Below are 14857 nucleotides of genomic sequence, written 5' to 3' on the forward strand. Positions count from 1 at the left end.
CGACCTAGGTTCTGCTAAATTCGCAGGCGAGAAGGTAGATCTTTGCAGAACACTCGATGATACTCGCTCATATAGACCTCCTGAACTGTTCCCACAACCAGGCATAGACTACCCCGAAAAGAATTGGATAATGGTTAGTCCGTCAGCAGACTCTTGGAGGTTTGGATTGTGTATTTTAAAAGTGATGACCCGGGACCCCTGCGACTCATTATGGAGTGAAGCTATATTGAGTGACGATTTATACAAGCAGTTTATAACGATGAATGACATTATGGGGAAGGTTTCATATCGTCCTCTGAAATTTATAGGCTTGTCTACTTCTAGCCTGCCTCCTTGTGTGAATAGGATTATGTACTACATGATGCGACACAATGCAGCTGAGCGTATGAACATGGAGCAAGTAGTCAAGGAGATCAATGAACACCTTGACTTTGCGAAGTCATCTCCTCTGGTTGATTCAGGCACCCAGAAGGCAACCAGTGCGATCGAACCTGCTGCATCCTCGCCGAGCAATACATTGAAGCCCTGCGCGGGCAGCTTGGATGTTTCCAAAGCACATAAGTGAGTGCTGGCTCGGTCACTTTGTCTAATCCTGTCGAATCTAATGCGTCCCCTCAGTTCAATGCATCGGATATCTGGGCCCATGTGTTACGAAGTTCGATTATTCTTCACGCACGTTGTTGTATGTGGTTCTTGTTTTTGTACTGTGTTGTAGAGTCCGATATCTGATGTCATACTTATATTGTCTACTAACTTTGTTGGGCAAGTGTAGGTAGGGTGCAGTGTGTGACACGTATGGTGTGTGGTGTGTGGAGTGTGCAAAACTACGCGTTGTTAGAGTGAGGGGGAATGTCAAGTGAGTGTCCCTCATGTGGCCTGCTAGTTTTGCCCAGCAGCTGGGAGAGTGATTCATCCGTGGTCTGATTGTCTAGATCATGTGTTCTGTAGATCTCAGTCTCTGACTGGTCGTCTCGATTCGTCCGCACTTTTACATTCGTTTGCTTGTTCTTTGTTGCTCCATCGGCTTTTTCCTTTGGTCTTTTCTTTGTTCATCTTCACTTTTCTCCTCCTACGCCTTCGTAATTATTTGTTGTCAAGCATTATGTCAGATAAACTATGCGGTTGTAGCAGTGTTGTGTGATGGGGGCCAGGGGAGAAGCAACATTCACAATGTCACATACGCTTTGGATGTGTTCCCAACACATAATGCTCCTTCTTATCATTCTGATGAGGCCGCAGAGACACTGCTGAACTAGGACCAGAATGGGCCTTGGCGGATTATGTTGGCATAATTGTTGACATGATCTTCAGATTTTGTCTAAAAGTATGCCCTGGCGTAAAGGACTTCTGATAGGGTAAAGTGGCGCAATTGCTAGCCCTTGGCGGATTATGCCGGCATAATATTTAGCATAATCTTGGGATTTCGTCAAAAAATTATGCTCCGGCATAATATACGGATTCCAACGTGTAAGGTCGGCATAATCTTTCGGTGTAGACAAAAATTATGCTTAGGGGCATAATACAGCTTTGTCAGAAAGCCTGCAGATGTTGTTTTTTTTAAATACCCCAGTTACGACTCCTTGTCATAGCCCTTGGCGGATTATGCCGGCATGATATTTGGCATATAATCTTAAGATTTCGTCAAAAAATTATGCTCCGGCATAATATACGGATTCCAACGTGCAGGGTCGGCATAATCTTTCGGTTAAGACAAAAATTATGCCTAGGGCATGGCCGTGTGTGTATGCGTGGTTTATCAATCCTCTATGTACAGCGTGAATACATAGTGGAACCGAGCATAGTTCAGCATAATTCAGCATATTTGTTGGCATAATTGTGGCATAATCAAAAGCATAATTTGACGATTGGCCGAGCATAGTCCGCCAATGGCTAGCAATTTCGCACTTTCTACATAGAAAAGTGGTATACCCAAAGAAGTTGAAGGTAAGGTTCCCCCGCTGCCACTCCTGCGTTGATGACAACTTGCGTGACGTAACTTTGAAACAGCTGTCTGGAGGATATGGAACATCTACCCAAGAACGAACTTCCTCGCTATGGTGTGGTGTTGTGAATGCGGGCCAAGAGCGCAGTGTGGAGACGTGGACGGTTTTAAAGATTATTTTCAAATGGGCGAGTTTGTCGCTACTTCTGACATATTTAGGCATGCTACAGGAAATAACCTGGTGAATGGTACGTGCTATCTGTGTCATGGTGCCAGAGTCGTTGTAATAATGCAAAGTGGAACAAGAGTGCAAGGGTACAGTCTACAGAGGTCATGTTTCAGGTACAGAAACTTGCGGAGAAATAACTCGGAAATATTGCGGAAAAGGCTGCGAGGTAAAATGCCACAAATTGTGGGGAATACTACTAGTATTGCGGATTGTGTCAAAAATTGCGGGAATATTGTGGTATATTTGCAGAAATTGCGACCAATTTTGGCACCATCATTAGCATAATTCCAGCATAATGTAGCATAATCACTGGCATAATTTGGGCACAATGGAAAGCGTGATTCAGCAATTTATCGAGCATAATCCGCCAAGCGCTAGACCTGAATTAACGTCATTGCTGAGTGGTCCTGTCCTTCACAGGTTGTTCCACGCAACATGAAAGGCTTATTTGACTGACCGCCACCAGTAGCCTAGGCAACTGGATGAACCTGGATTATTACTAAAGATGAGCTTAAAGGGGAAGTGCATCGATTTTTCGAGTATGGTCCAGAAGAAAGGCAATTTGATGTCGGTTCGAATGGCATATCTCTCGCTTCCATACGATAAGCCAAACTTGCCAAATCGCCAATTGTATACTCACGTTGCCATAGCGACCAGCACAGTGATGACGTACGAAAGGCTTAGCTCCACCACAGAGAAGGTCGATCACTGCAGAATTTGGTCATTTTCAATTGGTTTATTGTATTCACGAAGTGAAAGAAGGGCTGTGTTCAATGCTGTTAGTGCAGTGAACTGTTTGTTAGTAGTCCTCTCGGTTGTGTACTGGGACGTGACACCGACAGGAGAAAGCTGGAGTGCGGAGACACCAGCAGACAAGCGAAAATAGTGACGAACAAAATGCTGAAATCTTGGTTGGGACAAATCAGACGTTCAGCATTTCCCCCAACCAAGGACCATGCCGTTTGCTCTTTCCACTTCCTGAAGATGAATGTGATGCTTCCTGGCGACTCTGCTATCTCTCGTAACATCTTCTGAAGCCAGGTGAGACGACGGGTGGTGGAGATTGACGAATGAAATAATGTCGTAGGTTTGAAAGTTTGCTGAAAATGTCTCAGGAGAGATGGCGAATTCCAAGAATCTTGTCCTGGAGGAAACCATTTCCTAGGCGCAGTCAGCCTAGGGAAATGCATGAGAAGGGCGATAAATAGTTCACGACACTAACAGCATTGAACACAGCACTTCTTTCACATCGTGAATACAATAAGACAATTGAAAAATGACCAATTTCTGCAGTGATCGACCTTCTCTGTGGAGGAGCTAAGCCTTTCATACGTCATCACTGCTCTGGTCGCTATGGCAACGTGAGCATACAATTGGCGATTTGGCAAGTTTGGCTTATCGTATGGAAGCGAGAGATATGCCATTCGAACCGATATCAAATTGTCTTTCTTCTGGACCCTACTCGAAAAATCGATGCACTTCCCCTTTAAGGGGGCAGCCTACCCATAAATTTCATATGGCATTCAATTGACCGTAACTTTGGTGTTTCTCAATGGATTTGAGTGAAATTTTGACCACACACTCCTGCCACTATGCTGGCCCTCAGGACATGATTTACAAGTTCTTGCGCCTCACTGACAGGCTTTCCAGGCCGGAAAAACTCAAATTTCCGGCATAGTGCCACGGTGTGCGAGCCACCCAGGAGCCAAACAAATGCATTTACAATTTTTTCACATTTTCGTGCTCATTCTGTTCGTGCGCGGGACTCAAACCTAGAACAAGTCCAGAAGCAGCCATGGGTGATGGGGTAGGGCCCCTCAACGAGGCCCTGGAATCTGTTACAACAGAACGAGTGGGCGTTCTCTCACACACTCCCACAGACCCAAGTCAATTTTTGAATTTTTTTAGGTTTAAAATTAACACGTGCTACGAGGTTGTACCTTTGATACAACATCCAGTGCTGGGACCTCCACAGCAAGCCATTTCCACAGCGCTGCACACCAAATCCAGGATACCCTCAGAAACCGGCAAAGACTACCACTCACGTTTCACTACTGCCTAGTACTGAATCCTACCTGACTTCTTGACACGACTCAAACTTGCCAAAGTCACTAAATCAACGTCAACTACAATAATCAAGCAACATATCTGCAACGTCACGAGGGTGCTGGCAAAAGTCTTGCTGCACGGCGGCGGGCTTCGCCCGCCGCCGTGCAGCCCAATACTAATCAATACGTGGCTCAAAAACCTGATTTTTTGGACTTGGAGCAAAATTCTGCACACTTTCACGTGTTTCCATGATACGACAAGTTGCGCACGGTCTGCTCACATTCAAATACAGTGCTGCCAACAAATGACAGCGTGCAACAAAAAATCTTTCCTTGCAAGGGCACATTTTCGGCCATAACTCTTGAACGGCCGGTCAGATCGGGACACAATTTTCAGAGAATTTGCAGCTATTCATGCTCTTTCAACTGACGTAGCACTCAATATGAATTTACAAATTCGATTTTTCAGCGAATTTTTGGGTAGTCTGCCACCTTGGGGGCAGCCTACCCATAAATTTCATATGGCATTCAATTGACCGTAACTTTGGTGTTTCTCAATGGATTTGAGTGAAATTTTGACCACACACTCCTGCCACTATGCTGGCCCTCAGGTAACCCAGGACCTAACCAGTTGATTATAATTTAAAGGGAAATGTTGTGTAAGAAAAGGAGTCACTCAACCAACCAGACACAACTGACAACGGGAACAGGTAGTTGGGAAGACATTTATTATGGGAGACGAAGGACCAAGAAAAACGAAACGAGAGAGAGAGATCGAGTGAGGGCGCGGCAAGATAAAGGGCCTGGGTAACTATGGCAAATATGGGCGCGCAAGTAGCTACCCAGGCCAAGGGAACGAAAGGTGGCAATAATAGTAAAGGAGACAAAAGGTGAGTAGGAGGGTGCATTCAGGCCAGCTTGGAAAAGGTTGTACAACGTACGGGAGGAGGTATCAACAGAAATATAAACCTACGAGTACATGTACAAATCGAGGCGAAGCCGAGTTTTGTTAACACATCTCCAGGTCTCAGGTCGTTGAATGTCTCAGTAGCCTGTCAGGTTTTGCCCTTTTTTGGGAAGGATTACAGTGCGTTCTAATTCATAATTATTGTTCTTTGACTTGTACTGTGCAGACCGGGATGCTTCGCCATCAACTCTTGGCTTTCCACTGGAATGGTGTTCAGCTGCAGAGGCATCTGGTCCGGCAAGTACAAGTTCCTGGATGGCTGCACTGACACAGGATGGGTTTGCGTTGGCAATGCAATACGGCAGTTATCCCACATTATGAGCTACATGCTTGTGTAATGTATATTGTCGCTCGTCCAACAAAGTCAAGGATCTGCATGTAAACACAGGAGAACACCATAATAATTATTATACTACTCAGGGGATAATAATTATTTCTATTTTGGCCAATCAATTTCGTGACGTTTATGCGTTCCTGTCTAAACCATGTCGTGATATTGATTGCTATCTGCTCACAAAGTACCTTGTATTGTAACAATACTCTGCCTAATCACTACCCTCCCCCAATTATTAGATTCGCACAATATTCACAACGTATGCAACACCATGCTGTCTATAGACACTACTTCGAACTGAAATGCTCACTACTCTCAGCGGTTGTTCGTCCACGAAATTTGCAATATACCACGACGGTACCAGCAACAGCAGGTAAGCTGGCGTAGAACAAGAGCTATGCAAGGCCATGTTCATCTCCGCTTCACTTTGGAAGGCAGTATGAGCATCTTTCATGCCTCGACATTGCCTTGGAGTGGAAGCAAATTCACCACGAGTTTCCAATTCGCTACAATCGATCTCGGGGTGATGATCGTGTCTTCTTCATCACCACTGCAGCCTGGACAGCCATCGGGCGTTAAGACATGATTGTATCGCTCTCCTGCTCAACAGATTCCTACATCTAGATTTGGTTACGGTCAGAGAACGAATATCACAACTAACTATGCTTGATACGCGAATAAACTAAAACTAAAACAAACTACGCAACTTGCTTGATACGCGAAATGTTACTTTAAAACAAGGCCCCAACAAAACTGAGTCACTTCGACTTCGTTTGCTGGCCCAGAGTTTTCTTTTCACTGGCTCAGTATTCCGACAGGCTGGACGGGAGCAGCCTTTGCGAGCTCTCCCGAGCGCGAAAGGTCAATTCTACAAGTCGTATCTTATCAAACGAAAGAAGTGCAACTCATCGACAAACAGATAAACAGTGAGAGATCAGCCGTGGCATAGGGGATCGACGGAAGGTTTGAACATTGGTTTGAAACGTGCCGCACTGCTGTTCCCGACTGGTCGCTATCAAGGAAACGAAGTAACCGCCAAACAGCGTCGGCAGGAGGACAAACATTAGAGACAATGGCAACGGGAGATTCGCACAGTGGAGGAGCGCTTCTTAGAGGACTGCTTCACTAGGTATCGCTGCACAATTCCAGTACCGGCTCAATTCGAAATAGCGACGGCAATGTGCCAGTCCAACAAACCTACTTACTATTATCGAAAAATCTAATGTCGAGGATGTGAAGAATCCAGGTGACTGCATCTACAGGTCAGACTCAACGAGCAGATTTGTTGTGAAGGTCACCCAACAACGGCAGGGTAGCGAGAATACGAATCCAGGAGGATAAGTAGTAGAGACAATGGCAACCGGAGATTCGCGCCCAGTGGAGGAGAGCTTCTTAGAGGACTGCTTCACTACGTATCGCCGCACAATTCCAGTACCGGCTCAATTCGAAATAGCGAAGGCCATATGCCAGTCCAACAAACCTACTATTATCGAAACACTTAAAATGTCGAGGATGTGTTCCAGGTGACTGCATCTATACTATACTATAGGTCAAGAAATATATTTGTGGTGTAGGTCACCCCCAAGAAGGGCTCCAAAAGCCCTGAAAGTGAAGCCAATACAACTGTGCTGAAACTACGCAAGATGTATCCCGGTAAAGACAGGTTCAACGGCTACATGTATACACTAAATAGCTGTATAAAGAACTGCGTATGACCATGTACGGCCAGGAGTGCGAGAAAAAAACATTTCAAAAGGACAAAGTGATCGGCTGATTGTAATGTGCAAGCCATTTTGGTACAAGTTCAACAATTGTGAGGGATTTGAACTGGAGTATTTTCCAGAAGGATCACTTTTCCACCTCCCCACCTACATGTATCTGCTGAATGATAATGAGCGATTCGGTTTACTGCGGGATGCTGCATTCGGTCTTCACTTCCTCAACTCACTTGGAATTATCCATTTTGATGTTCCCGTGCCCTAGACAACCCGACCCCCTACATGATCGGGTTCCAGCTGATTCATCGGCAGACTCTTGCAGGTTTGGATTGTGTGTTTTAAATGTGATGACTCGGAACAGCTTCCTTTCATTATGGAATGAAGCTCTTATGAGTGACGATGGGTACGAGAAGTTTATAACGATGAATGGTCGCTATCAAGGAAACGAAGTAACCGCCAAAAAGCGTCAGCAGGATGACAAGCAGTAGAGACAATGGCAATGGGAGATTCGCACACAGTGGAGGAGCGCTTCTTAGAGGACTGCTTCACTACGTATCGCCGCACAATTCCAGTACCGGCTCAATTCGAAATAGCGAAAGCCGTATGCCAGTCCAACAAACCTACTATTATCGAAACACTTAATGTCGAGGATGTGAAGATTCCAGGTGACTGCATCTATAGGTCAACAAATATATTTGTGGAGTAGGTAACCCCCAAGATGGGCTCCAAAAGCCCTGAAAGTGGAGCCAATACAACTGTGCTGAAACTACGCGAGATGTATCCCGGTAAAGATAGGTTCAACGGCTACATGTATACACTAAATACCTGTATAAAGAACTGCGTATGACCATGTACGTGCAGAAGTGCGAGGAAAAAAACATTTCAAAAGGACAAAGTGATCGGCTGATTGTAATGTGCAAGCCATTTTGGTACAAGTTCAACAATTGTGAGGGATTTGAACTGGAGTATTTTCCAGAAGGATCACTTTTCCACCTCCCCACCTACATGTATCTGCTGAATGATAATGAGCGATTCGGTTTACTGCGGGATGCTGCATTTGGTCTTCACTTCCTCAATTCACTTGGAATTATCCATTTTGATGTTCCCGTGCCCTAGACAACCCGACCCCCTACATGATTGGGTTGCAGCTGATTCATCGGCAGACTCTTGCAGGTTTGGATTGTGTGTTTTAAAAGTGATGACTCGGAACAGCTTCCTCTCATTATGGAATGAAGCTCTTATGAGTGACGATGGGTACGAGAAGTTTATAACGATGAATGGTCGCTATCAAGGAAACGAAGTAACCGCCAAAAAGCGTCAGCAGGAATACAAGCAGTAGAGACAATGGCAACCGGAGATTCGCACACAGTGGAGGAGCGCTTCTTAGAGGATTGCTTCACTACGTATCGCCGCACAATTCCAGTACCGGCTGAATTCGAAATAGCGAAGGCCATATGCCAGTCCAACAAACCTACTATTATCGAAACACTTAATGTCGAGGATGTGAAGATTCCAGGTGACTGCATCTATAGGTCAACAAATATATTTGTGGAGTAGGTAACGCCCAAGATGGGCTCCAAAAGCCCTGAAAGTGAAGCCAATACAACTGTGCTGAAACTACGCAAGATGTATCCCGGTAAAGACAGGTTCAACGGCTACACTAAAAAGCTGTATAAAGAACTGCGTATGACCATGTATGTGCAGAAGTGCGAGGAAAAAAACATTTCAAAAGGACAAAGTGATCGGCTGATTGTAATGTGCAAGCCATTTTGGTACAAGTTCAACAATTGTGAGGGATTTGAACTGGAGTATTTTCCAGAAGGATCACTTTTCCACCTCCCCACCTACATGTATCTGCTGAATGATAATGAGTGATTCGGTTTACTGCGGGATGCTGCATTCGGTCTTCACTTCCTCAACTCACTTGGAATTATCCATTTTGATGTTCCCGTGCCCTAGACAACCCGACCCCCTACATGATCGGGTTGCAGCTGATTCATCGGCAGACTCTTGCAGGTTTGGATTGTGTGTTTTAAAAGTGATGACTCGGAACAGCTTCCTCTCATTATGGAATGAAGCTCTAATGAGTGACGATGGGTACGAGACGTTTATAACGATGAATAGTCGCTATCAAGGAAACGAAGTAACCGCCAAAAAGCGTCAGCAGGAGGACAAGCAGTAGAGCCAATGGCAACGGGAGATTCGCACACAGTGGAGGAGCGCTTCTTAGAGGACTGCTTCACTACGTATCGCCGCACAATTCCAGTACCGGCTGAATTCGAAATAGCGAAAGCCATATGCCAGTCCAACAAACCTACTATTATCGAAACACTTAATGTCGAGGATGTGAAGATTCCAGATGACTGCATCTATAGGTCAACAAATATATTTGTGGAGTAGGTAACCCCCAAGATGGGCTCCAAAAGCCCTGAAAGTGAAGCCAATACAACTGTGCTGAAACTACGCCAGATTTATCCCGGTAAAGACAGGTTCAACGGCTACACTAAAAAGCTGTATAAAGAACTGCGTATGACCATGTACGTGCAGAAGTGCGAGGAAAAAACATTTCAAAAGGACAAAGTGATCGGCTGATTGTAATGTGCAAGCCATTTTGGTACAAGTTCAACAATTGTGAGGGATTTGAACTGGAGTATTTTCCAGAAGGATCACTTTTCCACCTCCCCACCTACATGTATCTGCTGAATGATAATGAGCGATTCGGTTTACTGCGGGATGATGCATCCGGTCTTCACTTCCTCAATTCACTTGGAATTATCCATTTTGATGTTCCCGTGCCCTAGACAACCCGACCCCCTACATGATCGGGTTCCAGCTGATTCATCGGCAGACTCTTGCAGGTTTGGATTGTGTGTTTTTAAAGTGATGACTCGGAACAGCTTCCTCTCATTATGGAATGAAGCTCTAATGAGTGACGATGGGTACGAGAAGTTTATAACGATGAATGGTCGCTATCAAGGAAACGAAGTAACCGCCAAAAAGCGTCAGCAGGAGGACAAGCAGTAGAGACAATGGCAACGGGAGATTCGCACACAGTGGAGGAGCGCTTCTTAGAGGACTGCTTCACTACGTATCACCGCACAATTCCAGTACCGGCTGAATTCCAAATAGCGAAGGCCATATACCAGTCCAACAAACCGACTATTATCGAAACACTTAATGTCGAGGATGTGAAGATTCCAGGTGACTGATTCTATAGGCCAGACTCAAAGAACAGATTTGTTGTGAAGGTCACCCAACAACGGCAGGGTAGCGAGAATACGAATCCAGGAGGACAAGTAGTAGAGACAATGGCAACCGGAGATTCGCGCACAGTGGAGGAGCGAAGTTAGAGGACTGCTTCACTACGTATCGCCGCACAATTCCAGTACCGGCTGAATTCGGAATAGCGAAAGCCATATGCCAGTCCAACAAACCTACTATTATCGAAACACTTGATGTCGAGGATGTGAAGATTCCAGATGACTGCATCTATAGGTCAACAAATATATTTGTGGAGTAGGTAACCCCCAAGATGGGCTCCAAAAGCCCTGAAAGTGAAGCCAATACAACTGTGCTGAAACTACGCCAGATTTATCCCGGTAAAGACAGGTTCAACGGCTACACTAAAAAGCTGTATAAAGAACTGCGTATGACCATGTACGTGCAGAAGTGCGAGGAAAAAAAACATTTCAAAAGGACAAAGTGATCGGCTGATTGTAATGTGCAAGCCATTTTGGTACAAGTTCAACAATTGTGAGGGATTTGAACTGGAGTATTTTCCAGAAGGATCACTTTTCCACCTCCCCACCTACATGTATCTGCTGAATGATAATGAGCGATTCGGTTTACTGCGGGATGCTGCATTCGGTCTTCACTTCCTCAATTCACTTGGAATTATCCATTTTGATGTTCCCGTGCCCTAGACAACCCGACCCCCTACATGATTGGGTTGCAGCTGATTCATCGGCAGACTCTTGCAGGTTTGGATTGTGTGTTTTAAAAGTGATGACTCGGAACAGCTTCCTCTCATTATGGAATGAAGCTCTTATGAGTGACGATGGGTACGAGAAGTTTATAACGATGAATGGTCGCTATCAACGAAACGAAGTAACCGCCAAAAAGCGTCAGCAGGAGGACAAGCAGTAGAGACAATGGCAAAAGGAGATTCGCACACAGTGGAGGAGCGCTTCTTAGAGGACTGCTTCACTACGTATCGCCGCACAATTCCAGTACCAGCTGAATTCAAAATAGCGAAGGCCATATACCAGTCCAACAAACCGACTATTATCGAAACACTTAATGTCGAGGATGTGAAGATTCCAGGTGACTGCATCTATAGGTCAACAAATATATTTGTGGAGTGGGTAACGCCCAAGATGGGCTCCAAAAGCCCTGAAAGTGAAGCCACTACAACTGTGCTGAAACTACGCAAGATTTATCCCGGTAAAGACAGGTTCAACGGCTACACTAAAAAGCTGTATAAAGAACTGCGTACGACCATGGACGTGCAGAAGTGCGCGGAAAAAACAATTCAAAAGGACAAAGTGATCGGCTGATAAAACAATTCAAAAGGACAAAGTGATCGGCTGATTGTAATGTGCAAGCCATTTTGGTACAAGTTCAACAAATGTGAGGGATTTGAACTGGAGTATTTTCCAGAAGGATCACTTTTCCACCTCCCCACCTACATGTATCTGCTGAATGATAATGAGCGATTCGGTTTACTGCGGGATGCTGCATTCGGTCTTCACTTCCTCAATTCACTTGGAATTATCCATTTTGATGTTCCCGTGCCCTAGACAACCCGACCCCCTACATGATCGGGTTCCAGCTGATTCATCGGCAGACTCTTGCAGGTTTGGATTGTGTGTTTTAAAAGTGATGACTCGGAACAGCTTCCTCTCATTATGGAATGAAGCTCTAATGAGTGACGATGGGTACGAGAAGTTTATAACGATGAATGACCTTTTGGGGAGGGGTTCATATCAGCCTCTGAAATTTCTGACCTTATCTACTTCTAGCCTGCCCCATTGTGTGAACAAACTCATGTATTACCTGTTGCCACCCTTTGCACCTGAGCGTATGAACATGGAGCATGTAGTCAAGGAGATCAATGAACACCTTGCCCTTGCCAAGGCATCTCCTCTGGATGATGCAGGCACGTCGAAGGTGACCAATGCGACCGAACCTGCTGCATCCTCGCCGAGCAATACATTGAAGCCCTGCGCGGGCAGCTTGGAGGTTTCCAAAACACATAAGTGAGTGCTGGCTCAGTCATTTCGTCTAATCCTGTCGAAGCTAATGCATCCCCTCAGTTCAATACACCGGAATATCTGTTGCCATGTTTTAACGGAGTTTGATTATCATTTACGCACGTGTGAGTGAGGTGCGATGTCTGACGCGTGTGGTGAATGGTGTAAGCAAGAGTATGCGGTGTTAGAGTGGGGATTGTCATGCCATGGGTAGGCCTTCACCATGTCGGAACCCCGGGCTACACGTTGTCTCTTCCTTCACAGCAGGCCTGACGGAAGGAGTTTGGGATTGGTCCGGGCATACCCTGCCTGGCCTTTCATACAGTTTGTGTATGATATGGAGAGTATACAAGTACATGTACACGTGACCTCCACAGTAATAAACACGTGCTGGTTGCCAAAACGTTGGTCCGGCCATGGCCTGGCCAACCGGACCGGTTCCGACGGGCCTGCCTAGTAAAACACTGATAAACCGTTCAGGTTTCGCTGATTCCCCACTAAACACTGATAAACCGTTCAGGTTTCGCTGATTCCCCACTAAACACTGATAAACCGTTCAGGTTTCGCTGATTACCCACTCCTGTCACTACTGTTATTGTTCCGCAATCTAGAACTTTCCACAAACTCTTGAACACCCGATCGCCTTTTACCATTTAATCTTCAACTAGTAAATAATTTATAGTAAAGAAAAAGGACCAAGAAACCACATATCCGAGTCCATTCTAGTAAATAATTATCCCAATACGGCATCAAGCTTATCTAGTATGTTCACACATTCTCGAAACCCGATCGCCTTCTACTACTATAATCTTTAAAAAATAATTGCCCCAATTTAACAAGCATTATTCAGCAGCACTCGGGCGAAGTATTATTATTATTATTATTCTCAAGTCACGGATGACACAGTGCAGTGTCAACATGACATGGTGACATGGTGTCATGGTGTCAACCATGATTGACGCAGTGCACACCTGGCTTCTCTTGTCCATTCTATTAAGCTTGAGTTGTGCCCACCTCATCTCAAGTGTTTTAATTGGTTCTCTTCTCTAAGAACTAGACTTGCTCTTACTCCCTAAGTGTAACTCATCCACTCTTTTGCGCTCCCCTCTCTTTATTGCTTATTCTGTTTGGCTCACTCTACCCAGAGAAGTTAAGGATCTGACCTCACTCCGCCTGTTTAAGATCCGTGCCGCCCCTTATTTACTACGACATAGATAGCTCATTATCCACATGTCCTTTGCGTCTCTGTATTTTTCACTATTTTATTTGACATTGTCTTTCTTTATGGAGTTGTTGTTGCTGTTCATTTTGCTACTCTTTCTTTTTCCCTCCCCTTACTTTTATTTATCGCCGTGGTTGGCAATCACCCACTCTCTTACATTGGCCGGTGTTTCCACCGAGTCTTGAGATGTTGTAATAAATATAAATATAAATATTACCAGCTATTTCGGGAGATCTGGAGGCGTTCCGTGCCCTTGCTGCTGACCGAAGCGGTTGGGTAGGCATCTGTGCCCGAGTGGTGTCGGCACCCTAGTTTTTGTCTTCTGTTCGCATATTTCTTCTTTTTCTGAAACTGTTATGGTCTTTTGTATCTATTCGAAGTGGCTTATGCGAACATTTTTGGCTGGTTTGCATGATTTGCATGCCCATTAATGCAGCTGCAGGCCATGCTGATGTCTACGCGAACAAGCACATAATAATAATAATAAATTTCGGTAGAAACTATGAATCCAAGAAAGGCCGACAAAATACCGCGAACCTAGAAAACAGGCCAACAAGCTGCAGCTAAGTCTTACCTGCGATGTCAACTGGCGCAACACAGAGTCGAACTCCGCTCAGGCTTGATCTCTGCTCACTCCCAGTGCACTATGCTTGGAGACAGTGGTGGCACACAAAGTCAAACTCCGCTATACCTTGCCCACTCTCAGGCCAGTGCACTATGCCTGGAACAGTGCTCCCACTACACATGATCGTACTGCTGGAAAAACACCGAGTTCATGACTACCTGAAGCATTTATGATTATTGTCTCGAATCCCGTATCTAGCAAGTGTCCCCGTATCACAAGAATTGGTGTTTCCCGTATTTGTACTCAGAGTTGTACTCATCGCGTATACATGTATTTCAAACAATTACAAGGTCTAGTCCTGTGTATGTAATATGTATTTTATGAATCATATTTCTGAATCATATTTCTATGGCAGTCCCCACAGACCTATTGTCTCCTTATGGGGTACCCTAGCCAATCTAGGATTGCGATACGAAATTGACTTGGTGAAGCAGCAAGGCGGACCGTGTCAAGGGGATGTACCCGTCTACATCACACCACACGAAGGAACACCGTGTTCCACCACCTTGTAATATGCTGT

The 14857-nt window shown here is 45.1% G+C and overlaps 1 long non-coding RNA gene across 1 annotated transcript; it reads right to left on the minus strand.

Annotated features, from left to right (window-relative positions):
- Positions 1-4930: 4930 nt before the first annotated feature.
- On the minus strand, positions 4931-14345 carry LOC135810808 (uncharacterized). Its single transcript, XR_010552402.1, has 2 exons — positions 14287-14345; positions 4931-5558 (listed from the first exon to the last, which is right to left on the minus strand). It is a non-coding gene; the product is annotated as an uncharacterized LOC135810808 (long non-coding RNA).
- Positions 14346-14857: the final 512 nt, after the last annotated feature.

The sequence above is a fragment of the Sycon ciliatum genome, chromosome 2, assembly GCF_964019385.1.
Source record: "Sycon ciliatum chromosome 2, ocSycCili1.1, whole genome shotgun sequence".
Classification (NCBI taxonomy): domain Eukaryota; kingdom Metazoa; phylum Porifera; class Calcarea; order Leucosolenida; family Sycettidae; genus Sycon; species Sycon ciliatum.